The following is a 24,482-nucleotide window of genomic DNA, read 5'->3' as shown; positions in this document are numbered from 1 at the left end:
GTTGTTGTACTTTGCAGTGTTCTCTCTATAGAAGACACCTGGAAATGATAAAATCCTCTTGTTTAGACTGAAAGCTGGATTCCCTCTTTTTGGCACAGGGTATAAAACACCACTTGAGTGGTGTTATACCCTCTGTTCAGAAGAGAACCTTAAGATCTGCATTTATTTGCTATCATCAAAAAAAAGATATGGAGGTAAAAAAAGTACAAGTCTTATGAAATTTCATTTTGTTTCTAAGTTACCCAGTGAAAACCATTCTGAAAGACATAGACTGTTACTTTTATAGTATACAAATATGTACACTTTAAATATTTGTAATTGAAATCTTAAGCTTAATATTGACATAGCAGTCAGTCACTGGAATAGATCAATGAGAAGACAGTTTTCATTCATTGGACAGATTTTATGGGGTTTTGTTTCAGTTTTAAAGTGGTGTGTGAATGGAAAGAGGTTCCTTTTTCTGCTTTGTTTTGACTGGAATATTAGGTGGTCCTTGGATTTTTTTTCCTTTTTTAAGCATGTCCTGTACATTTTCTGTAAAGCGACTGTTTCTGAGGTGAAAAAGTTACCTTTATTAGTCATAAAAGATCTCCCAGTAGGTAAGAAAATGAGGAAAGATAAAGTACAGCCTTGACAGTACTTGAGGCTCATCACTTCATCTCTCTACTTAATAAAAAACAAATGGAATAGAAGAGCAAAGATGCCATAGTAATTTAGAAGCAGAGCACTGGTGGAATTCTTTGCCAAATATGCCAAACCTTTAGTTTTTTTATAATTCCCTGTGATTGATATGAGATCCTTTTGTGCATTACCTGCCAGGTGGAATGAAGTCTGTCATACAAATGTGGCAGTTTAACATTAATGCAGCTTCAGAGAAATTAGATTTTCTGTAAAGTTTTAGCAGCAAAGGGGATAAGTACAAAGGGTTATAAGCAGTGTAATGATCTTTGGATCTGCAGTTTCATCCTATCCTGTATCCCAGGAGGCCAATGTAATTTCACAGGAAAAGGTACCAAGATACATCACTTATCTTTCTCCTCCATGTATATGCTATCAACTCTGATGTAATGAATTAACATTATAATAAAAAGAATTTGTCAATCAGGAAATAGATAGGAGCATACATTTGGAGGCAGAAAGGAAGGAATAGAAGGAGAAATATAGTCATGTTTATGCAGAGATTTTTTACAAATTCTGACATGCATTTAATTTATTAAAATCTCTCCTTTGAAGTATAAATAAAAAGCACATATTCCATCATTGATGTTATCATACTGATTTTGCTAGCCTTTTATTTATGCAGTACTAATGTGAAGACTTTTATGTAAAGTAATTGTGGAATTCGGAGTTAATCAAGGTATTTCAATACAAAATGTAAAAGGAAAAATTCTCAATGGTTTTAAAAGCTGTGAATATATTACAGCACTGGTATGAATAAATTGAAATGTAAATTTTCACTATGACAGAAATAAGTTCAAAGTCTCAGCAGTTCTTCTCATCCTCTTTATTCTACCAACTTTACTGGCCATGTTTAGGTTTTTTAAAGGAAATCTGTAGAGGTTCTAACTAGCTAAATATTATAATTAACATTTTTTTTCTCATTATTTTGTGTTTTCAGGTAACATGCATTTGGAACAGGAATGAATACAGGTCAGGCAAAAAAATCTTTAATATCCCATGTAGGCAGTTTTTATGTAATTGAAAGTCTAATATCAATATGCCTGTTTTCTCAATATAATATCTAAATAATACCTATTTTCTCAGCAATGTATCTGATCCAGAATCTGTTTCTTTGCTTTCAAAGTTACTGACTGTCGTTCATCTTCAGTGTTTCTTTCATTCTCTAGTCACTTTGATTTCTATTTTTTTTTTTTTGCTTTAGTGGCCAGCAAAAGCAAGCCCCTTACTTTTTGGCCCTAATGATAGAAATCACAGCTTGAAGTCTTACCATTTTTTTTTTTCTTTGTGATTGTTTATAGATTTCTGTTTTTAATTGTGTTCTGTAATATGTGAAATTCCAGTGATCACAGTCTGTGTGAAACCTAGAAAATACTGGTTGTTCTGAAGTTGCAAGCATCATAAAATTCTTAAGGGTTGTTTTTTTTTTTTTGGCATAAATTTTGTCTAAAATTGATGATTTCTTAGGGAGCTATCAGAAAGAGGTAAATTCTAGGATATTTACTTGAATTTGGGCTGTGTGACTTCTGCACACCCATATCAAAATTTGTTCTTTCTACAGAACTAATTTTGAGAAAGTGCCAAGAATCTCTATCTTCTCAGTGACCATTAGAAATATTCAGTAAAAGGAGTGTTTAAAATTGAGAAATAGTTTTCTTGGAAAAAGGTAATTGAATGGTTTCCATTCTGCTTGTCAGGTAGATTTTTATCTCTATTTTGATGTGAAAGCACAAGAAGAATATAGATAAACCAATTTGATATATAAATTTTAAAAAGAATGAATAAATCTAATTTTGCATAATAGAAGCAGGAGCATTTGTGTCACAAGTTGATGCTAGCCACTTTATGCCCCTGTATATTCCAGTTATTTTCCTGCTGGTGAAATGGAAGTTCTGCCATAAGCATTTCTCTTTCATTTATGGAATTACATGTACTGAAGTATAATTTAACTGTGATAAATTATTGTTATCCCAGAGACTCTTTGGAAGCTAAAGAAACACTAGTGTTCTATGTCAGTATTTAAAATAAACAAGAATCTTTGTCTGCCTTAATGTATGTAGAATACAGTAAGTTCTTATAGACTGTGGCATTTTAAGTCACATTTTGTTTTCAGAATGAGAAATGTTTATAATCCATTATTTGTAGGATATGAGGTCAATGAGAAACTGCAGTGGTTTCTGTTGTCTTTCGGTCAGGCTTCAGAGATCTTGGAAATCATGAGGAACTACTCCAGATATATTTCTTAGTAGTTGAAAGCAATATCTGTATCTAGATCTACATAAACTTTGCATAAACATAAAACTTTAACTTTGAATTTTTCCAGTTAGAATGATTAATGAATTGGAAAAATGCCTTCAGGGAAAAGATGTCCTACATTAGTTGAGAGAGAGCCAGACAAGACGTCTCTTTAGCTTAAAGCACTACCTGTCTCCAAAGGCACGGCTTTTACTTTTCAACTAATATTCTACATGTCAAAACCATTGAAGTCTAGTAACTAACTGTAGCCAAGAGAGGATGTCAAATGGTTTTTTGAAATTATATTTTAAGTAAAATTACATCTAATTCTGTGCACACAAAGCTGTGAAACTTCAACTTTTTGAAGTGATAATGGATTCTTATTTCTGAAAATTAATTATAAGGATCTTTTTTATCAGTCCGTGAATATGATGTTTTTAAGTTTCTCTGATTCATTTTCATACAGGTACAGTTCTGTAAATAATAGAAAACATGTAATAAAAATAATCCTCTACAGTATTTGGTTTCCACTTACCATACAAACTTTTTGTTGTATTTCTAGATTGTTTGTCTGTATTTACTTATTCTTGTAATTACACAAATAACTTTGTGCTTTATTTAGAAATAATTTGTATTAACATATTTGTTTAGCACTTATTACAGAATTACTGAGGCCAATTGCATTGCTCTGAGGCCCAGTGGATTGCTTGGGAAAGTGCCAATATGAATAAACATCTTTTAAGTAAAATTTATGGAAGTAAATGAGACAAACTACCCTACTTTAATACTCTGGCCTGAATTCCTTAATGTCTTTCACAAGCCTCAGTTTCAAGACAATGAATTTTAGAAATATTACAGTTATTTTAAATAATAAAACATAGTGTTGTTCCTGAGAGAATAGTTTTGTCTTAGGTATGTTTCTGAAATAGCAACTAGTCATACATCGCTTAAACATTTTGGAAAGCAGAGCATTCTGTTAGCTGTGGATGCTGTCTAAATGTTTAGTTCATGAACTGGTAGATTTTAACTAATTTTTTGTTTTAAAATACAGCTTTCACTTTAAATTCATACCCTAATAAATGTATCTGCAAATAATTCCGGTTTTAAAATAAAGATACACATTACACATGTCATACATTAGGGTTTTTGTTTTAAGAAAAGTTTGCTCCTTGCAAATATTTTTATATTTGGTGGTTTTGAAAGCATTTAAACATTTTTTTTTTCCGTTAACACCAGAGAATATTTTTATACTGTTTGTTAGTTGGATTATACCTTTAATTTGTGCAAAATAATAAGTGCAAAGCATTGAAGAACACCTTTGTGCATATTATTATCCAAAGTGCACTTGTGCAAGACTGTATTACCTAATTTTGTGGGTACACTGCAAAGATAAACTATTTTTATTCCAAAGAATGATGCAAATATGAGCAAGATTTATAAGAACTAAAAAAGAAAAGGGATGAAGTTCCCCAGGAACTCAGGATGATGCTTTATATACTTAGAGTATGGAAGGTTGGCGCCCAGTGTTCAAAGGAAATTGTTTGAAGACATGGAAAATGCAAACCAGCAAATTTGGAGTTAAACTGCCAGATAATGCAGCCAAAATTACAGTATGGCTTCTTTTCAGCAAAGATTGAATCGATGGTGAGAACTAGGACTGTGTAATTCATGCTGTGCATTCAAATTTAAGACCGATTTTATTAAGTATAGTACAGTTGTGCAAGTCAGAAAAGGAAGACAGGAATTACATCTAAATAACTATGGTCAGATTCTATAGAATTCTGCCAGTCTTTTTCTGAACAGGCAATAGCATTTTCAGATAATGAAATAGGAAAGCATGTTAGTTAATTAAGTTCACTTTACACTTCTTTTAAAAGAAATGTGGAAATTGTCCTTTATCTGTAGCAATAGAAGAAAATTACTTTTTTTTTACATGTCAAATACAGCCGGAGCCAGGTACTTTAAAAATGGCTGCAATATTCAGCAGTAGATTATCAGACTGACTTCTCTTTCTATCTTTCTTTGCTTCATACTATCTGAAGGTAAGAAAGCAGACAGTGAGTTATCTAGTTCTTGTACTCTTTCATTGCAGAAAAATAGATGTTTCCTTGGCATGTTTGATAGTAGTGTTCCTTCTAATATTTAAGCAAAAAGGTTAAAATTATATACTTGAATCTTGTCAGCTTTTATTCCCATCAGTTATAGTAATATGAAAGTTTCCTTAATAAATGCTGAGTTCCTTTTTTTGTTTTAATATTCTCTTTTATTTTTTTGTTATAATGTGTTGACATACATTCATTTATATAAATTAGTGAGGGTCTTGAGCTGTTAGAGAATGAGTAGCCACAAAGCCAAGAGGTGTCTTGTCATTTTTAAAAATGTGCTTTAAGCTTTTCATGTCCAAGGGTGTGGTCTTCACTCTAATTTTAAAGATTACACACCATAAATAAAAGAAATAGATAATGTGCTTTCAGGATTTCTGCAATTCCCTTTCCTTCTCCACTTTGTTCAGTTGATAGAGGTGTATGTGTTTCCTGCTGCTAAATCTGTTGTGTTTGTCTGTATTATAGTACATGTGTGTGACTTTGAATTCCTTATGAGAAGAAAGGCCAGCTGTGGTTTGACCTCGGGACAATTTCTTGGAAGGTTTGGATCCTGCTTTAGATTTGAAGGAACCACACCCATCTAGGGTGAATACTTCAGTCTTCCCATATTATCTTTATTATCTCCTACAATAAAGACTTCAGTCTTGTTTTGATTTCACAGGACAAGGTTCTTAACTCTTGAGGAGTGATTTAATAAACAGTTCCAGGACAGAGCAAAGGCTCTTCTAGCAGGCTATCAAGGTAAATATTTAAGGTAGGTGGGGCATCACTTTAATATTTTTTATCAGTTAAGAATATGTTTCTTATCAGGAGCAAAGCATATTTTGTTTTTAGAAACTAAATAAAAGCATTTAAGTGTGAGGCATTTGCCCATAATACAAGTGTTTGGAGACCCACCAACATAAGATGTAGCCATCCTATGTGGTCTTTAAATAGTCCTGCTACTAAATAAAGAAATAAAGGCTTTTGTGTCCATTGCACTGTTCTCTTATGCGTTTTGTAAGAATGATAGAGAGGACTGATCTGTGGTTTATTGAAATACTCTGAATGTGTCCTCTAATGGCACAATTTCTGAACACATTCCATAGTAACAGCTCTGTGCCTAAGACAGCAGGTAAGTTTATTGACTTATAGAGAAGCAGATAGCCTGAAGAAGTTTCAGGTGTCATTGCAGGGATTCTGGGGAGAAAAGAAAGGGTAGTAAAAGATCAGCTCTTCTCTTAGATGTAATAAATGCCCTGTATGAGTAGAAGTCCTCAGAGTGTCTCCTCTTTGGGTGGTGTAGGATTGGTGTTGGTTGGTTTAGTTTTTTTTTTTTTCTTTGTCAGATGTTAGCACATCCACTGGTTCAGGTGTCATATGTAATGTTGACAGTAACAGCCACTTATAATGCTGTCCTCTCTGTGGTCTCTTTTCACTGATATGAGATCTAAGAGTAAACCAATTGACACTTTTGTGCTTTTCCAGCTTGTGTATCATTGACTGGTTGTAGATGTTCTTTTAGGGTGACAGACATACTCTCTTCATATTTCCTGCTTCTGCTGTCATTCCTCCTTGTGTTATTTTCAGTTGCAGAGAAACAGAGCATCATTTTCATGAAGTAATAGCACTTTCTTACATCTCAGATTGATTTTTGTCTCTGTTGGCATGTGTCTGAAAGTTCCTAGGATCATTAATGTCAGTTTTTAACATCACAGGCATTTTTTTTTCACTTTTATGTTGAAGAAAATATCAATAGGTGAAATGTTAGAAGAACATGAAGAGCCACCATGTTCTTCATTGATACTATTCCATAATATGAACTGCTAAATACAACTCTGATTATTGCTCTGTCAAGTTAATTTTTTTGTTCAAAACAATTCTTTAGTGTGAGCCCAACTATGGCTAAGTACCTAGTTAAAACACCTGTAGTAGTATGAATGCCTGCATCCAATAATGAGTGGGTCTAGCTAATTTGTATTACAGCTTCTTAGGGATAGATTAGTGGTTACCATGGAGCAGCTAACCCTTGAAGGACCTTCTTTCCCACATGGTCAGCATTTTTACATAGTTGCAATTTCATCCTTTATGGAAAACGTGTTGATCTTGGTATGCAACTGGTCTGTCACATAAGTATTTTTGAAAGATTATGAACCAAGCATTACTCTGTTTTTGACAAAATTAAGCTGAACTGCAGTGTGACTGAGATCACTTTTAGAACAAACTTTTCCTATCTATTAAACTAAAGTTACAGTGACCTGAAAGATAGTTTGCAGACTTTAATTCCATGCCTTAATGGAATTCAGGTAGTCCTCAATATTCTACAGCACATGGGTGGAGTTCAAAGAGAGCTGGAGATGGGGCCTTATGGTAATAAAGGCATATAAATTGGATATTTTCTGCCAGATTGCCTCTCCAGGACCCACTGCATTTTGGGCCTGATAGGATACAAGGAAAGGATGATTATAGGTTCTAGTAATCTAGGATTGTTTATGCCATTTAGTTCAAATATTTTCACATAAGTCAGCAGTAGAGATTTCAATCTGTGATGTAGACAAAGAAAAGATAGGTATGATTATGGTGTTTGTTTTGAGGTGTTTGTTTGGTTTCATTATGCTTTTAATTTGACCAGTTAGCAAATTTCCAGTAACCTTTTGTCTGTGTGGCCATTCTGACTTCTTTAGTACTTCATTGTTTAAAATTTAAGAGTTGGGGTTGTTCAGACTGGAGAAGGTTCCAGGGAGACCTTACAGCAGCCTTCTAGTACTTACAGGTGACAAGGCTTTGTAGTCTTGAAGAACTTTTTGTGAGGATATGTAGTAACAGGACAATAAGGAATGGGTGTAAACTGAAAGAAGGTTTTTAGATTAGATAGTAGGAATAGGTTCTTTACTGCTAAGGTGGGGAGTCACTGGAACAGGCTGCCCAGAGAAGACTGGACATGCCACATCCTGGAAGTGTTCAAGACCAGGTTGGATAGGGCATCCTGGTCTAATGGGAGGAGGTCCTGTGTGTTGACAGGGATTGAACTAGATTATTTTTTAGATCCCTTCTAAAACAAATCATTCTATGATTCTGTGACTTCAGTAGCAAATTCATTATTTTAGAGCTATATTGTCAAGTAGATAGTTTCCTCATGTTTGTTTCCTCATAGTTGGTTTCAAATAATCTCTTGAGATTTTTATGTAATTAAACAAGTGGGATTTTGACGTAATCTAAGAGAATCTTAAATTTCTGGTTAGTGTCAGGGGAAATTCAGACTTGACATTAGGTAATTTCCTTACTAAGAGGTTGGGCAAGGACTAGAACAGGCTTCCTAGAAAAGCAGTTGGTACCCCAATCCTGACGTGTTATAGAGGCATTTGGACAATGCCCTCAATAACAACTTAAAACTTTTTGTCATTGCTGAAGCAGGCAAGCAGCTGAACCAGATGATAATTAGCGGTCTGTTCCAACTGAAATATTCTATTGTATTTAAGCAGTACTTGGGGGATTCTCACTTTCAGTTAGATTTTTAGATCTAGTCTTGATTTTTTTTTTATCTCAGCCACTTTTTTTTTCCAGCTTTTTTTGCTCAAAAATTCACCAGAAGATATATTCAAGAATCACCTTTGTATATGGTAGCAGTATCAGGAGTAGAAATATTGACTTAGTACCACTGGTTTAGCCTTTCTTTTTTATACAGTTTTTCCTTTTTCCTTTTCCCATAAAAGCCTTTAAAGAGTCCTATGATCTTACTGAATTAATTTAGCCTATGTGCTTAGTCTTGTCATGATCCTTTTGATTCTATCCTTAGAAGTTTATTTCAAATGCATTCTTATGGTATTATTCATTCCTAGTTGGTCTGCTTATTCTAAACAAAAACACTAGGACAGAACACCCAGCCTTGTAAAGTGTAATGCACGGCATGAATTTATAGCAAGAGAAACAAGAAAATAAAGCACAGATTTTAATTTATCTCACATGGTCCAGTAAGTGCATCAAAGAAAAATGTAGTTTTGTTTTCCTTCAAATAGATCCCTTGAGAGAAACCAGAGACTTAATTTGAATGAGGTTTGTTTACAGTTTAGCACAATAGTAATTTTGAAGGAAACCTTGTATCAATAGGTATTTATGAGAGACAAAAAAATTGGTTTGGCACTTAATAGGTTACTATCTTAAAAAGATGGGAAGAAGGGAAAGTTACTACAAGAGAGGTAAGGTATCTGGTTTTTGTTTGCTGTCAAGGGATAATAATGAGCCAGCAGCTGAGGTACCCTCTTGTCATGGTTTCACCCCAGCTGACAACTCAGTCCCATGAAATCACTGGTCCACTCTTCCATTGGTGGGATGAGGAAGAATCAGAAAATTTAAAAAAAGAGAAAATCTGTGAGTTGAGATAAAGGTAGTTTAATACATAAAACAAAATTGTGCACAAATGCAAAGCAAAACAAGAAATTCATTCACTGCTTCCTATGGGCAGGGAGGTGTTCAGGCATCTCCAGGAGAGCAGGACCTCATTATGCGTAATGGTGACTTAGGAGCACAGATGCCATCACTCCAAATATCCTGCCTTCCTCCTTCTTTCTCCAGCTGTAGTTGCTGAGCATGACCCCTTCAGTTAGTGACAGTCAACAGCTCTGACTGTGTCCCCTCACAGATCCTTGAGCACCCTCAGTGTCCTCATGGGTGGGGTGGCAATCAGAAGAGGCCTCGACTCTTGTTGGCAGTGTAGGTGGAAGGGCAGCTGCTTGTTTAGCCCACATTATTACCCAAAAGGGTAAATTCTATTAGTAGGATACATACATGGTATACAACTACTAGGATGGCAGATAAGATAGTAAAAGTTCTTATTTCCTTTAGGGGAGTGTATTATGTATGTCACAAAATGAACGTAGTTGTCTTGCTACCTTGATCTGTGTAATCTGCCAGTCTTTGAGATATGGGCTTTTATTTGACATGTGTTCATATATAGCCATTCATAACATTTATCAGGTATCATAATGGGTATCAGAGACATTGGAATATTTTATGTATAGTTCTTTGGTTTAGATTCATTTGCTTGGGTTTTGTTGTTTTTTTGTTGTTTTTTTTTTGTTTTATTTTTTTTTTTTGTTATGCTGTGGAGAGACTTCTATCCATGAAACAGATTTCTTACACCTGCAAAAAGAAAACAGAATGTGCTAAGAAAGCTGTCAGCACTTCTGTCTGCAGTGTGTTTCATGGTAAATTGTCATTTATTGTAGTATTTGTAATGAAACTCTGGACCATCAATGTGCTTGGAAGGAAACTCTAAAGGTCAAATTTCATCCTCTGTTCTGATCAGTTACAAGTGCAGTGGAGTTCTGGTGTGTTTCCTCCTTTAGATGAAATTTGGCCCAAAGTATCATAGAAGATAATTTTGAGTGTCATATAACCAACAGCTGACACTCAGCCTTTTCTGATTAAAATATAAAAGCATAGGTTTGGTTTTCATCAAAGCCAACTGCAGTGTATTTCACTCTAGATCAATTCAGACCAGCAAGAATGCCAAATTAAAAGAATATGCACAAAATATCTGTCAAGTAAAGTGACAAATGAAAAGCAGAGAACTTGTTTTTTCAAAAGGTGAAAGTTTATTGACTGTGGATATGGTTTCTGAATAAAAGCATAGAAATACTTATATGGGAGCACATTTCCCCAGGATTCTGCCTAAAGTCATGATGTATGCATGAACAGAGAAACTATTTGAGCCTGTTTATCTTGCATTTACTTCAGCCTAGCCTTTTCTTCTGACAAAATTTTCCAAGTGCTGTGACAATAGAATAGGTAACTGTTCAAGTAATATTTGGAATTCTTAAAATAAATTTCAGTTTTACCAGACCAAAATTGTGCCTAAATATCTTGATAAACCACATTATTTTCTCTAATGTTAAGTTGAAAGGCAAAGAATCACTGGGTAAAATTTAAATTGAGTAGGGATGCATAAAGAAAGCCAAAGGGAGCTCAGTCTTGGGAATATGTAGTTGTATATAGATAGGTGAGAACTCACACAGTAAGAAGGCGGTGAATGGTCAGGAGGCAGGAAAGTCTAAGACAAGAGTAGACATCATTGCTGCTGATTCAGTCAGGAGGAATCAAGCTCCAGATGAAAGTCAGTGTGTCATTTACTGAGGTCAAAATGAATGTTACTAGTGCTCCTTACCTTTCCTGTCAGATGTTTCTAAGTTTTTCCACTTTTGTTACTTTAAACATTGTAAATGGACTATTTCTTACTTACTATGATCTAAAATATCTAAACAATATTGCTTTATCCATACATGTGGCTGCATTTTCAGTGTACATTTGAGTGCAGAAGACATTGCTGTCTTATAGTGAATATTTCGTGTATCATTTGCATAGAAATTTTTATGGGTCTTGTTTAATACACGCTACAGGAGAAAATACATGCAGTTAACCAAAAGAAATTCAGATTTCTTTTCTTTTTTTTAAATCTATAAATGGAAGTTTGTTGGTCATTAGACTTTATACCTGTGTCCTTTTAAAATGCCATGTTAGAAGTTGCAGAATAAGTACGAACTATGGAATACTGGTTCTTGCTTCCTCCTTTTAGATGATAGGTCCAGGTTATTATAGAAGGATATATTTAGCATAGAAACCCTGAATTTACAAGTAGTAATATATATATATATATATATATATATATATATATATATATATATATATTTATACACATATATATGTGTGTGCATGTATATATGATATATATGTGTATATATATATATGCACATGTATGCATGTCTGGGCATATAGAGAAAGAATAATCTTTAAATGCAAAAATTAGAAACTATTCTGATTAGCATAATGAGTGCAAGCAAATAAAAGCAGTGATGAAAAATAAATCACAATTCCAGAGAGGCACATTGGTGATATGTGCATTTTACCCTCCAAATCCAAAGCAAACTTTTTTGCATCCTCATTATTTAAAGTGCAAATAATATATATTCACATTTCTTGAGAGCAGTGCTAAGCAGCCTGTTATCAAGCAGTATTCTGTTTGCCCTAAATTGGTATTCCCAGTTCCTTCAATGAGCTGAGGATCCTTTTATTATTGATAAAGTAATCTTTTTATGTATCTTGGAAGTACCCAGCTTTGCTATTTAATTATCTTCTAATTAAAACACCAATTAAAAGAGTTTATTTGAGACAGTTAGTAAAAAGTGTATGTTGTAGATTAAAAAAGTGGGTCAGATATGAGTAGCATTTAAACTTTTTTTTTTTTGAAAGTCACAAATCAAAAGAAAGGGCTCTGAAGTGTAGCATAACTTCAATAATGACAGCCCAAGTATGTATCAAACTTACAAAGCAATCAATATTTTTCAGGCTTACCTTTGAGATTGCTTCAGGAATAGGAAAATTTAATTAGCAAGCCCAGATTCTACACAATTCTGGTGATGGACTGTCACTGGAGAATACCGACTTATTTTTAATCACAATGTATATAAACACATTTTCAGGTTGTTTGTGTCCCTACCTGCCCATTTCTTTTGTTGCAACTGAATGTCCAGCAGGACCCAGGATATCAGAAGAAATGTTTCGTGGGATTTGTTTGTTTGTTTTTTGTTTGGTTGGTTTGGGGTTTTTTTGGTGCTTCTCTCTTGTTGCCATGAGCCAGGAGAAAGACATATATCAAATTTATCCTTTATCTGAGAGAATGTTTCAGCTGCATTGCCAGGGGGATTAATATTTTCTATATTAATTAAAGATTAGTATATCCTAGTACCTTTGGCACAAAAAAGGTATTAAATACAATATTAGATCTTTTAACTTGTTTGACTTTTTTTTTACTGTGGAGTAAAAAAAAGTCCCTTTTTTGCTGTTTGTGTTGAGAAGCTGCTCTACATCTGTGTACGCATCAGGGTGCATTCACTATTTGAGAACACAAAGGAGGTAGGTGTCAGGTTTTGCCAGATACTATTATGATGTTGCACATCCTGAGGAGCCCAAAAGACTAATAAATAAGGCAGGAAAGAATCTAAAAAAGTCAACACTGCTAATATATGCAAAATAGTTTTTGTTTATTAACGGAGAGTAAATAGGTTACTTGTGTCCTGGCTGAATTTCTGCAGTAATCTAAGAATAAATATTGAAAACTCTTTAAATATAAAAGACCTGACTATGACATGAGATCAAGTGATAATCATGCTTTCACTCAAATTGATTAGTGCTCCTTACCTGCACTAAAATGAGTAAAATGAATCTTCATTTGTGACTTCAATGCTACCAAAAAATAGGCTCATGTCTGAAGAGGTGGCCTATAAAATTTAGCAGATCAAGTATTTTATGATGGCATCTTTTTCCTGACTGATACGCTAGTAGATGGCTTAAACCACTTTTATCTGACAGCATTATTCTTTTTATCTGACATTACTATGAATGGATGTAATAACACTTTCTCTTAAAAAAAAGCTAGACTTCATCCAGTTAGAATGTTAGTTGGAGGTCTTTTTCCTTTTAATGTTGATACACCACAAAAAAGAGATCCTCTTTTCTCCACAAAATAACCCATTTTGAAGACATGCAGCTCATCTCTGTCTTGAAAAAGCAGAAATAGAAGAGATCAATGAGGTGAGCTTAGTTTAAGGTGCATGTTTAGGGTTAGAAGTAAGGCAAAAAGTTGACTATTACAGCACACTGCTTACAATGTGTGCATAAGGCTTTTTTTAGGCAGCTTGGGCAAAAAGAAGCCTAATTATAGTATTTCCAAATGCAAGCCTACTCAAGAGGAAGAACTGGAATAGTCGCACAGTTTGTTTTGATTTGTGCTATTTGGTATCACAGAGAGAATGCTTACAGCTATTTTAGATTTGTCTGTAGTCTGGCATAGTCACAGTGTGGCGATGAGTCACAGGTTTTTTGAAATTAGAACCTATTAACATGGTACAAATGAAGAAATGGCTATCCATAACTGATGTTATCAGCTTTAACTTATCAAAAGACAAAATCTCTTCTTCTGGGATTTTGTATCTCTGTACTGGGGTTGGGTTAAAGAAAAAGGAAACACATAAGTAAAATGAAAGGGTTTTACATGCTCTTTTTCATTTTTCTGTCTTCTTTCAAAATTATATCTTTGGTTTTTCAGTCTGCTTTTATGTGCATTCCAGTGAAAATTGTGGTTGTTTAGTCATCTGTGTGTTTACTTTTCCTTCGGTCTGAAATTGTAAATTGACAATAAAATTATTGCAAGCCAATTTTAAACAGGATTTATGCAGCAATTGGTGTTTGGAGATGGCAAGGAAAATTGAGCTGTAATCTTGGAGGAGACAGTGGAACGTGCAGGGAATTATGTTTACATGGATCATAAAGGGAGAGCTGACTGTGGTTGTTGCAATAGAGGTCTCTAGTATGCCTGCTCATGACTGCTGAAAAAGAGCTATAGAACCAAATTTGAGGTAGTCCAAGTCTAAGGTCTTCCCTGTCTCCAAATAAGATAGAAAAAATACATTTTCATGATGTTTGGTACTGTGAATTACCTGTAGATTAAGATAGTTACCATTAGACTGTGAAATACCATATTTTGTGAAATGATAGCACAGAAAGCTTTTGAGCATGGTTCCTTGGGGAAATATTTCCTATGGGAGATTCTGGCTGCAGTGAAATGGAAATAATGGCTCATTTGGGACTGATTTCTGGAAAACTGTGGTTTTTAAAACTATTAATTAGTGGTGACATTATCAAATAACTTTTTTTTCATTGATTGTTTTCTAAATTTTCTTCTAACAATGACCTGTCTCCACCTTTGATTAACATTGATCCAACATGCTGCTGCATGACAGGTAAAGGTAAAAATAATACTTTTTTTAGTAAATTATAAAGCCTCTTTTTTTCTAATTTACATTTTGGTTTTCATTGTTTTATAATAACAAGCAATTCTATACTTCTACAATGAGCTTCACTATCCTTCATAAATGGTAGAGTATAACATGTTCTCCAATAGCTCATAGTATACAGGCTACTGGGAGAAATACTGATTTGAAATCTTCATCAAATCTTAGTTAAGGGGTGGAAACATCATTTAAAAGCATCATAGAAGTATATCTTAAGTAATGAAAAACATGCCAACTAACAATTCATGTTGTCCAGGGAAACTAGGAATTTTGGAACATGCTACTTTGAATTAGAAATTAACCATCTAGTCTAAATTCATTGTTTTTCTTACAGAAAAGCTGAGCCATTTCTTCTTTTGACTCTTGATTCAGAGTCTTCAGTTGAAATTTTGAGTTTAATTACTGACTTAATTCAAAAATTGAAAATTTACTTTATGTAATTTCAGTCAAACTCTTAAAAATCGTGTATTGTGGTTTCAGTGTCTGAAGTCTGTAAATAAATCAAAATTTTTTTACCTAAGATTGAAGAAACTAAGTCCTATATATATATATATATATATATATATATATATATATATATATGAGTTATTAAGTAAATTAAGTAAAGGCACTTTATGATAATATAATTGAGTTATACAAATATTCAGAGATCTTTCTGCACTAAAAATTGTGTCAGTCATTAGCCAATCCTTCTCCAGGGAAAATCAGCAATAAATTTAGCAGCTTTTGTAAAGGTTAATGGAATGTTAAATTGGAAGACTAAAGAAAGGAGAGAGTTCAAAAGTGACCAGAAAGTTTACAAAGGGATTGGTCACAGGAAAAGGGGAATACTTCTGCATTTCTTGTATGCATCTGTCTTCTGTATATACACTCATGCACACATATGCTTGTAGTGATGTCTTAAATTTGTAACCTCTTGCAGATTTTGCTAAATCTTTTTATTGTTTTGCTTCATATTTTTCTGTGGGTGGAAGGAATATTCTACTATGATTAGGCAATTATAGCTGAGTGCTACTGTGATGATATGTGAGTTCTTAAAACCATTTTGAAATATAAGCTTCATTTTAGACCATAAGTGCTAGAGGAAAAGTAAAGATGTACTTGTCAGTATAAGTTAAGATCACCCCTGCTTAGGATAGACTAAAGAATTTCTAGAGAAGGGAAATTAGACTAGTCAGATAAACTTCAGGAAAAGCACTCATTTCAAAATACTATTTTTATCTAATAACTTCAGATGCATTGCCCTATGTAATGTGACTTGTCTCAATGCGTTTATCAGCTATCTTCCAACAGTTTTTAATGTAATTGTTTTTTTCCATAATAAAAAGTAATTGCTGATACACCTCTTGAAGTACTGCATTGTATCTACTGTTATGGCTGTTTTAGCTGCTCCTTCTTTGTACCCTCCTGAAGAGCAGTAAAGTGGATTCACACAACCTGCATGCCTTCTCATTTCAGCATATCCAGTCTTGGCATACACCCCAATGTCATTAATCTTTGAAACTTTGTAAGTGTCTTTTTCTCTAGGAGTGTAAATCACTATAGTTTAATATGAATCTTAATTAAGGCATTGGAAGATTAGGAAACTTCTAAGAGGTAATGCATAGACTGGACCAATTCAAGGCAATTTGTAAAGCAAGTGGCACTCTGAAATTATAAACATAATTTTAATAAAATGTATAGAATTCAGAGTGGAAGCATAAACATACTCATTGTCTTTGAGAGACATGAATTTTCTTACTTTTTTGGATTTTAATTAATAACTTATATTTTCCTAGGAAACTTGTCATGGAAGATCAGAGAAAGAACATTGGAAATCTAAATTAGGATGACCATGAGATATTATTAATATCAGAACAAAAAAGATATGACTCAAAAAATATATTGATATTACACTATTGTTTTTTCTTTGTTCATGCCACTGCTTTGAATGTAACCTGCAGCTTACTGGAAACTAAAACATTAGGTTTTATAAATACACTTATAAATTTGGATATGGCTTGCAGGTATCAGCCAACTTCAGCTGTAAGTGGACATGGATAAAAAACTCCATCAGTTAGGAAGCAACCTAAATGGAACATATTTTGAAAATTCTTCTAATTCTTAAATTATCATACTTGCACAAATTAATGAACTCTAAAGCACTTTAAATCCTTGCTATATATTTAGAAGCCATTTCTATCAAAAAGAGTTGCATATGGTTTGAGTGCAAATGTTATGAGATGCCTATGACTAAAAGTTGAGAAGTCATTAGAACTGTTCTCTTTTCTAACTTGTCTTGACAGAAATTTGTGTATAATGTTTTATAATTTTTTTTTGTATACTCATTATCATTTTTCTTCACTGCAAATTGCCTCCTTCTAGTCATGTAATGCATATATGATTACCTGGCATCTGAAGCCTAGAATTCTTATTCAGAGAAAGAGAGAGAACTGATTTTAAGTAACAAAGTTTAGAGGCACAGAAGTTCTTTGCACGACCAAATTTTAATTGCTCATATTAATGTGCATTAGTAAGGGCACAACTAAGGTTTCTTAAGCCCTTTTGGAAAAAAGTCTGTTTGGCTATAGTATACAGCTTGGCTGTTGGCAACTTTTCATCGGATGTTAATGTCTTGTTCAGGTGAAGTTTTGAGTGAGCTGTTTGCCCCACTAATAGATGCCATGTGAATAAAAGTTTCTTTTTTAAAGTGTAGGAGTCTTGTTTAAGTAGTGTGGAAAGAATAAGGAACAACATTAATAAAGCTATTCAGAATCAGGTATCTCTGCCCTGCATACGAAACATTTCTAAATTCTGCTGCACTTAATGGTTTTTCTCCCATGTCTTCTCCTCCACAAATATTTGACAAAAATTTCATCGTCTTTTATTGTTTTAACAGCCTCATTAACAGTCGTGATTTCAGTCCTGAGTTATGTTGTCCTTTCTACCATGTAGAAACAGGCTGCTTTTTCCTCTCAGTAAATAATTAACTTTTATTCATTCTGCAGACTTCTCTACCCACCACCCTTTTTTACTCTGTCTCATTTAATTGTGCAGTAAATGCATTCAAAATCAAATACTGTTTAGTTTCATCTACTCCTCAACCTGTATACTTGTCTTCCACCTTCACATCCTAGTAATACCAGTTTGGGTGCCTCAAATTTTGTTTGTGACTGTTTTGGTTTGGTTGTTAATTTTTAAAAAAATTATTGTTCTGGCATACAAAATCCTGTTTTGGTTCACTCCTATGTTACTTCTTGTTTGAAAAGTTTGTTTTTTTCATTTTTTCCAAAAGACATTAAATAATAATTAATTGTTAATAATAATACCTTATGTGTCCCAGTACATTGTATCTTTTTTGTAGTTTGAAAGTTCTTTAGAATATACAGATTTTGTTTGTCGCTGATGTAAGTGAAATTGCAGACAAGTTATAGTCCAGGTAACACCAGTTTTCTACCATGAAATGGGACAAGGAATATTTTTTTCTTACAAAGAACGCTAACAGATGTTTGGGAACACAAGTAAGACACAGAAATCTTGTGAAGCAAAGTGGCTATGTCCAAAATATGAATAAAAATACTTTCCTTTTTAAACAAGACACTGAGTGAAATAAATTCTCAGAATTAGTAAATATTGTGAAATAATAAAGCTAGAAACTGAAACTGGATTCATAAATTTGAAATAGAATTGAAGTATCATAAGCAATGTATATTGCTTTATTGATGTGGTGGAGACAGATGTTGGAGAGACATGCCTTGAGCATTAGGCAGTGCATTATTCTAGATCTGTACAAACTGGAAGTGTTATTTAATATGTACTCTAAGGTTTTAGTCACTCATTGTGAAAATGGAATAAACTTTCAATTTTGTGGTGAGGATCATACTATTAACACAGATAACAAATACCAAACTGTTAAAGAGAGGGCCTGATAATCTTGGATTGGAGTGTACAGGGAGGTTTTGGAGTGGGGGGAGAACAGGGTTTTGAAATATTTTACCCTCCTCCCCTTATTTGCATTATAGTAATATTATGGTGACATAAACCCACATTCTATTACAGAATGAGACTGTATAAGGAAGTAAAATCATCTTTTCACTTATCTGATTTAATAGTCATATTTGCTTTCACCCCATATAAATTCTCACTGAATGCAGTTTGCTTTTTTGATTCTTTTTGTAGGTAAACTGCAAGTCAGTTGGTGGAAGGAAATGTTCTATATATCATCTCTGTTCCTAAGGGGTCATCAAACAGTAGGTTCCTGATGGACATCTATGGAAACACTGTAAAATCTCAAAAAATCTTTGGTTAAACAGTTTGATATTTATGGACTACCATATAATTTTTTTATCTCTGGATGCCATTAATTCAGGATAAAAGCTCCTACAGTTTATAGAGTTTTAAATGGTCATACACTTATCCAATTTTTTATTCCAATTTCTATTGGATAACTGTAATAGTATTTTTCATCTGGGTGAAAACATATTTGTTTATGTAAATAACACTGCAGGTTTTAGTTAGCAGGTTATAAGTAGTTTTTCTAGCTTTTTATTTTTATTTTTAGGAGGCAAATATTTTCTGAATGGAAAAATTGAAAGATTAACATGAAGATATATCTAAAATTATTCAGCTAAACTCTCGAACTTCATCTAATTCCAGGTATCTGGACTGCAAGTCCATCTGGAAAACATACAAGTAGTTTCATATATCTGCATGCATTTTTAATTGGATAAAGATATGCCTGACCTTTTAAAATAATTTGCTACTGGATGTTGTTTACTGTTGCAATTTAGCTGTAATACTTCTTAATAATATTAAAAGTAATAAATTTAGTGCAATAAGCTAAAATTTCTAAAAAATTCTTAAGCAATGAGTATGCATTAATATTTGGTCCAGCAGCAGAAAGAGTGAGGTCTTCAGAATTTGAGGAGAGATGACATTTTTTCAGGGCCTTCAAGTGCTACATTGTTGAAATAGTTTAGTGATATAATGAAATATAGAAAAAATAATATTTTTGCAATAAAGACCCAGCTCTCCAACTGTGCAAATCTTTGCACGAATGGTGCTGAAGTTATGAACAGGAAGATATCCACTGAAAGTGCTTTCCAAGAGCAAAATTGAAAAAAAAGGGAAAAAAACCGTGAAAATATGTTTTATATCCTCCAGTTCATTTATTTAACCTTACCTTATTACCCTTTTGCTCATTAGTACCAGTCTGGTAGCTTCTGATAGCCTTTTCATTTAAACAGTCAGACTTTAAAGCTCCAATAAAACCAGTGGTATGTGATGATACCTAACTGTTACTGTTCCTGAATTTATAATATGCACCTAACTGCAATGACAAAGATAATTTTTCTAAAAAATTTCATGTTTCTGAAGCATGTCTATTTGGTTTTTTACCTTAGTAACCTGGAGGCTCAAGAAAATATTGTCAATTTTTTTTTTATTTTTTCAGGAATTGGAATTCAGCATTTTTTTATGCGAAGGTTCGATTAATTTTGCTATAATTTTGTAACTAGATTGTTTTAAAAATGCTTTCAAAAATTATAAGCAAAATTTTCGGACCAATACTCTGTCACCAAAACTAGTTTATTTATGTCATATAACTTTTGTGAAAATCTGGAATATAATCAGAGGGTTTTATTGGTTTTGGGGTTTGGGGTTTTTTTGTCACTTATGAAATAAAATTATTTTATAAATTGATGGCTAGTAATAGGAAAAAAAGTCAAACTATATGGAAGAGTTAGATGTTAGAGACAATACCATGAATTAAACATACCAGCATGCAGCTTTTTAGTTTGTTTGTTCTTTACTTTTGTTTTCGGCAAATAAAAAACCCCTTAGATATGTGTAATTAAAAAGAAAACCTCAGAATATGCAACTAAAATGTCATCCCATTGTTTGACCACACTGTCCAGGCTTTTCAGAGAAGAGTTATGATTGTGATTTTAAGCTAATAAGAAGGAAAAATATGCACAAATTCTGTAAAACTGCATAAGAATTTGTGTTTGTTGTGTGATCCTTCCATGTTATCTGTGTGAAGATGTACAAAAAATGGCATGAAAACAGGAAAAACTTCAAGCAAAAGACGAATTTAAAGTTTTTCTCATTGGTTTGTACCTTTTTTTTCCTTGTAAATTTTTGAAGAGAATTTTAGGTGAGTTCCAGGAAGATATTTTTCTTACTGTGGGGATACTTTTACCAGTTTCTTAAAGAGCACATGGAAAGGGAAATACTATTTCAAGAAATAGATATAAAAAGTACATGGTGTTGGTATCTGTGAATGATTTCTCTTCAGCTAACATTAAGCTACATCATCTCATCTACTAAAGTCTTTGATTATTTTAGACGTCAGTAATGCAGTAAAAACACATTATTTAAAAAAAATACTTGGAAGGAGACAATTTTTCCAATCAGTTAGGCCAATAAATCCATTGCAGTGTAATACAGAAATTGTCATTAGAAGTTTGATGTGTTAATAACCTGATGACATATGTGGAATCATTCATTCAAAAGTTAGGGTTAATAATGAAACTAACTTCTCAAATATATCACTGTCTAATTTCCTGTAGCTTAGGCATGTTAAATAATTTTATATATTAAGGTAATTTCATGTTTATGGTACTACATTACTTTGGCTTAAATGATAGAAAGAATTTTAACATTCCTTGAAAATTTTTAACCTTCTCAGCAGGAAACTCCTCTTTTTTTCCTTTTTTTTTTTTTTTTTTTTTTTTTTTTTTTTTTTTTAACACTTACATGGACGTGTTTTAGAGTTGATTATTCAAAATCAATTATTTTGTAAAATGATAGGAGGAATTTTGTGGTCATAACTGAGTGTGTTAAGCAATGTAGACCAGAACATAAAGAACATCACATTTGTAATCAAAACACCACCGGGTGTTTTCAGAACTTAATAGCAAAATAACTGTAAAAATCCCTCTGCTTGAAATCTGATAAGGCATGTGCACCAATTATAAAATTTTACCCTGTACAACAATTTTAAAATTGCTTAGGCAACTGAAAGTTATTGCTGATTAGTTCTGCTTTTATGATTTACCATTAAAAGCTTCATTCTCATGATTTGCTATTTACTTCCACTTCTAAACTTAAATCTGAGATAACTTCTTTGAGCAAAGAAAAAATTAATCCAGGATTTGACTTCTAATTTTCTATATTGGATTTAATGTTCGGCTCATGCTAGGGTGACTTGAGGTAATATCTGGCACTGGATTTTGTAATCAAAAGTCCTACCTTTTGGGGTGGTAGGTAAGGACAAAGTGAAGCAAGGGCATTTGTGGTCAAAAATTAGAGTTTTGTAACTACTTTTTTATTATAAAAGTTTCAGAGCTGGACTGTTATTATATTTTTTAAGTTTTAAAATATTTTGTTAGGAAGAATATGTGAACACTAATATTCATGGGTATGATTAATGAAGGCTGTTGAATGTTTTGCATAGAAGCAAATCTCTAGTCATAATCTTAGTTATGCTTCATACTTTCTTCAGAAACTAATGACTACCATTAAATAATCAATTTTAATACAATTTTGTGAATTTTAAGCTTTCCTTTCAGTTTAATCAGTTGTGAAACCTATTTCTGTCCTTGGATTTGTTTGAAATTTTTCTTCAAAGTTTTAATGTTAGGGAAGGTTTCATATTAGATTCGTATTAGTGTAATGCAACTCAGTGTTTTATTAGCCTAGCCCAAATGTTACTATCTGACACTTGGATTCCCTAACGTGCAAGAGAGTTTATAACAGGTTTTTTCTTTCTTCTCTCTGCAATTTAAAAGAATGTAATTTAATGAAGAAGTATAGGCTAATCACAGACTGAATAAAACAGATTAAGTTGCTGAATGCCGCTTCAGTACTTCAGTTTTCTTGGTGGAAATCTATGTATAATTAAAAGCAGATCAATGTGACTCTTAGAGTACTTTGAATAGAGAATTTTATCATCAAAACATGGGAGAGAAAGAGAATAATTCTTACACAGAAATGGGATACTTCATGTCCTCTCTGGAATACTTGTAGAAATATAGAAATATTGACAAGTTAGAGAAAGTATCACAATTGGTCAGTAATTTGTTTCTATGGTTCTCAGTGTGGAAGACACTGTAAATGTCTGCCAGGAGTTTTGTTCATTGGGTGTAAACTCAGCCTACTCTTTGCTCCTTCTTTAGCAAAGAATATGAAAAGCAGAGGGGAAATTTGTGCTCAGTACAGGTGATGCAAATATGATTATTACTAGCTTTGAAATCAGTTGGAATTACTACTGCTGGAATATACTGACTTTTTTTCTAATTACTCTGTCATGTGTGGCACATTTTCCCAGCAGTTAGGTGCTGTAATGCAAATAGTTTTTCCAGTGACCTTGGAAATCAAAGTTAGGGTTTACCTGCACAGCAAGAGGAGAGGAAGGAGCCTCCTGCTGGAACCACGGTGTGAGTAATGTGAGATCTGGGGCTGTTCATTGCTAGGCACTGAGCATGATGTGGGAGAGCCGTAAAAGCTACATTTCTAAGGTTTTGTGGGAGTGCCAAATAAGTAGCTGTGCGACAGCTTAGATATATTTAATTTTAATTCAGCTTAGATGATGAATTAAATTTCATCAGAATAAAATATCAGCTGTTAGCTGTAACAAATTGTGTTTATGTTATATTAGACTTTAATGATTTCATGATTACTCTGACAGCTGTTTTCCCACAATTAGTCCCACATTAATGTCAATGCAATCTGCTCATATAATTTCCTCTTTTTATTCCTCAGATCTTTAGACTTTTTCCCCCCATTCTTCCAGAACAACCAATCTTTTACATCTGAATTATCAGAATTACTCAAAATGTGTATTGATGTTTTGAAGTTTCTTACAATCTTTTTGATTACAGTTCTCTTAATAGTATCAATGCCCATTAAAACAATTATATTTCACTTAACAGTGAAGTGTCAATAATGTGCAATAAATTTGCAAAAACTCCTAATATTAATATCCTTTTACCATGTGAATATTTATGTCATGCTGGTATTTCTTAAATACCTTGTCTCTTCTATATCATAATTAATGATTTTATGCTTCCAGTGTCATTTCAGACAAAATGGTTATAACTTTTTTAAGTTATGTTTGTAAAGATTTTAGCTTATGTGATCAAGGGTTTTCAATTGAGTATCTGTGTGGTTTTCTCTACAATGACATATAAATATATAGATGTTAATTGCTTGGACTAGAAAATCTTTCTCTTCACTCGTGCTTAGGCAGGACATATAAGACATCATTGCTTGCATCTAGAAAGCAGATTGTAGTTCATGTTTCCCTGATCAGTTCTACCTTTCCTCCATCTTTATCTAATTAAGAAAATTATAAAATAGTTACAATAGTTTGAAATTATATTCTGAATTGATTTCTGGACAATGACATAATTTACACAAGAGAAGAATCATGAAATACCTTTAGAAAAAGTTATGGAAACATTGGATATTATAACATTATCTGACTTCCATGAATCATATTTCATTTTATGATTCTCATTCTTTTATTTGATGAATGGTATATGTCTAGCTTACAGTGAAATGCATGTGGTTTTGATTTAGTTTTCTAGTTAGTTTTTTTTTGTTCAGACATTATTCTTTAGCTTTACAAAGATGAGGCAGGAGGACTCCATATCAGCAG

At 33.0% G+C, this 24,482-nt stretch overlaps 1 protein-coding gene across 13 annotated transcripts in view; it reads left to right on the top strand.

The window, feature by feature from the left end:
- The window catches only part of SGCZ (sarcoglycan zeta), a 393,854-nt gene that overhangs the window by 163,201 nt on the left and 206,171 nt on the right, over positions 1–24,482 (top strand). For 4 of the 13 annotated variants that reach the window (XM_072928219.1, XM_072928221.1, XM_072928217.1 and 1 more), the window contains exon 2: positions 1,619–1,650. The exons of 8 other annotated variants lie outside the window; for them this stretch is intronic. The gene's annotated coding sequence lies outside the window, so the exon portion shown is untranslated. Of the gene's footprint in view, positions 1–1,618; positions 1,651–5,679; positions 5,773–24,482 lie in introns of all 13 variants that reach the window. One more of the 13 variants, XM_072928214.1, reaches the window with a different exon arrangement.

The sequence above is a fragment of the Taeniopygia guttata genome, chromosome 4 (genome assembly GCF_048771995.1).
Source record: "Taeniopygia guttata chromosome 4, bTaeGut7.mat, whole genome shotgun sequence".
Classification (NCBI taxonomy): domain Eukaryota; kingdom Metazoa; phylum Chordata; class Aves; order Passeriformes; family Estrildidae; genus Taeniopygia; species Taeniopygia guttata.
The sequence above is the reverse complement of the archived record's forward strand: the minus strand, read 5'-3'. Positions and strand labels throughout refer to the sequence as shown.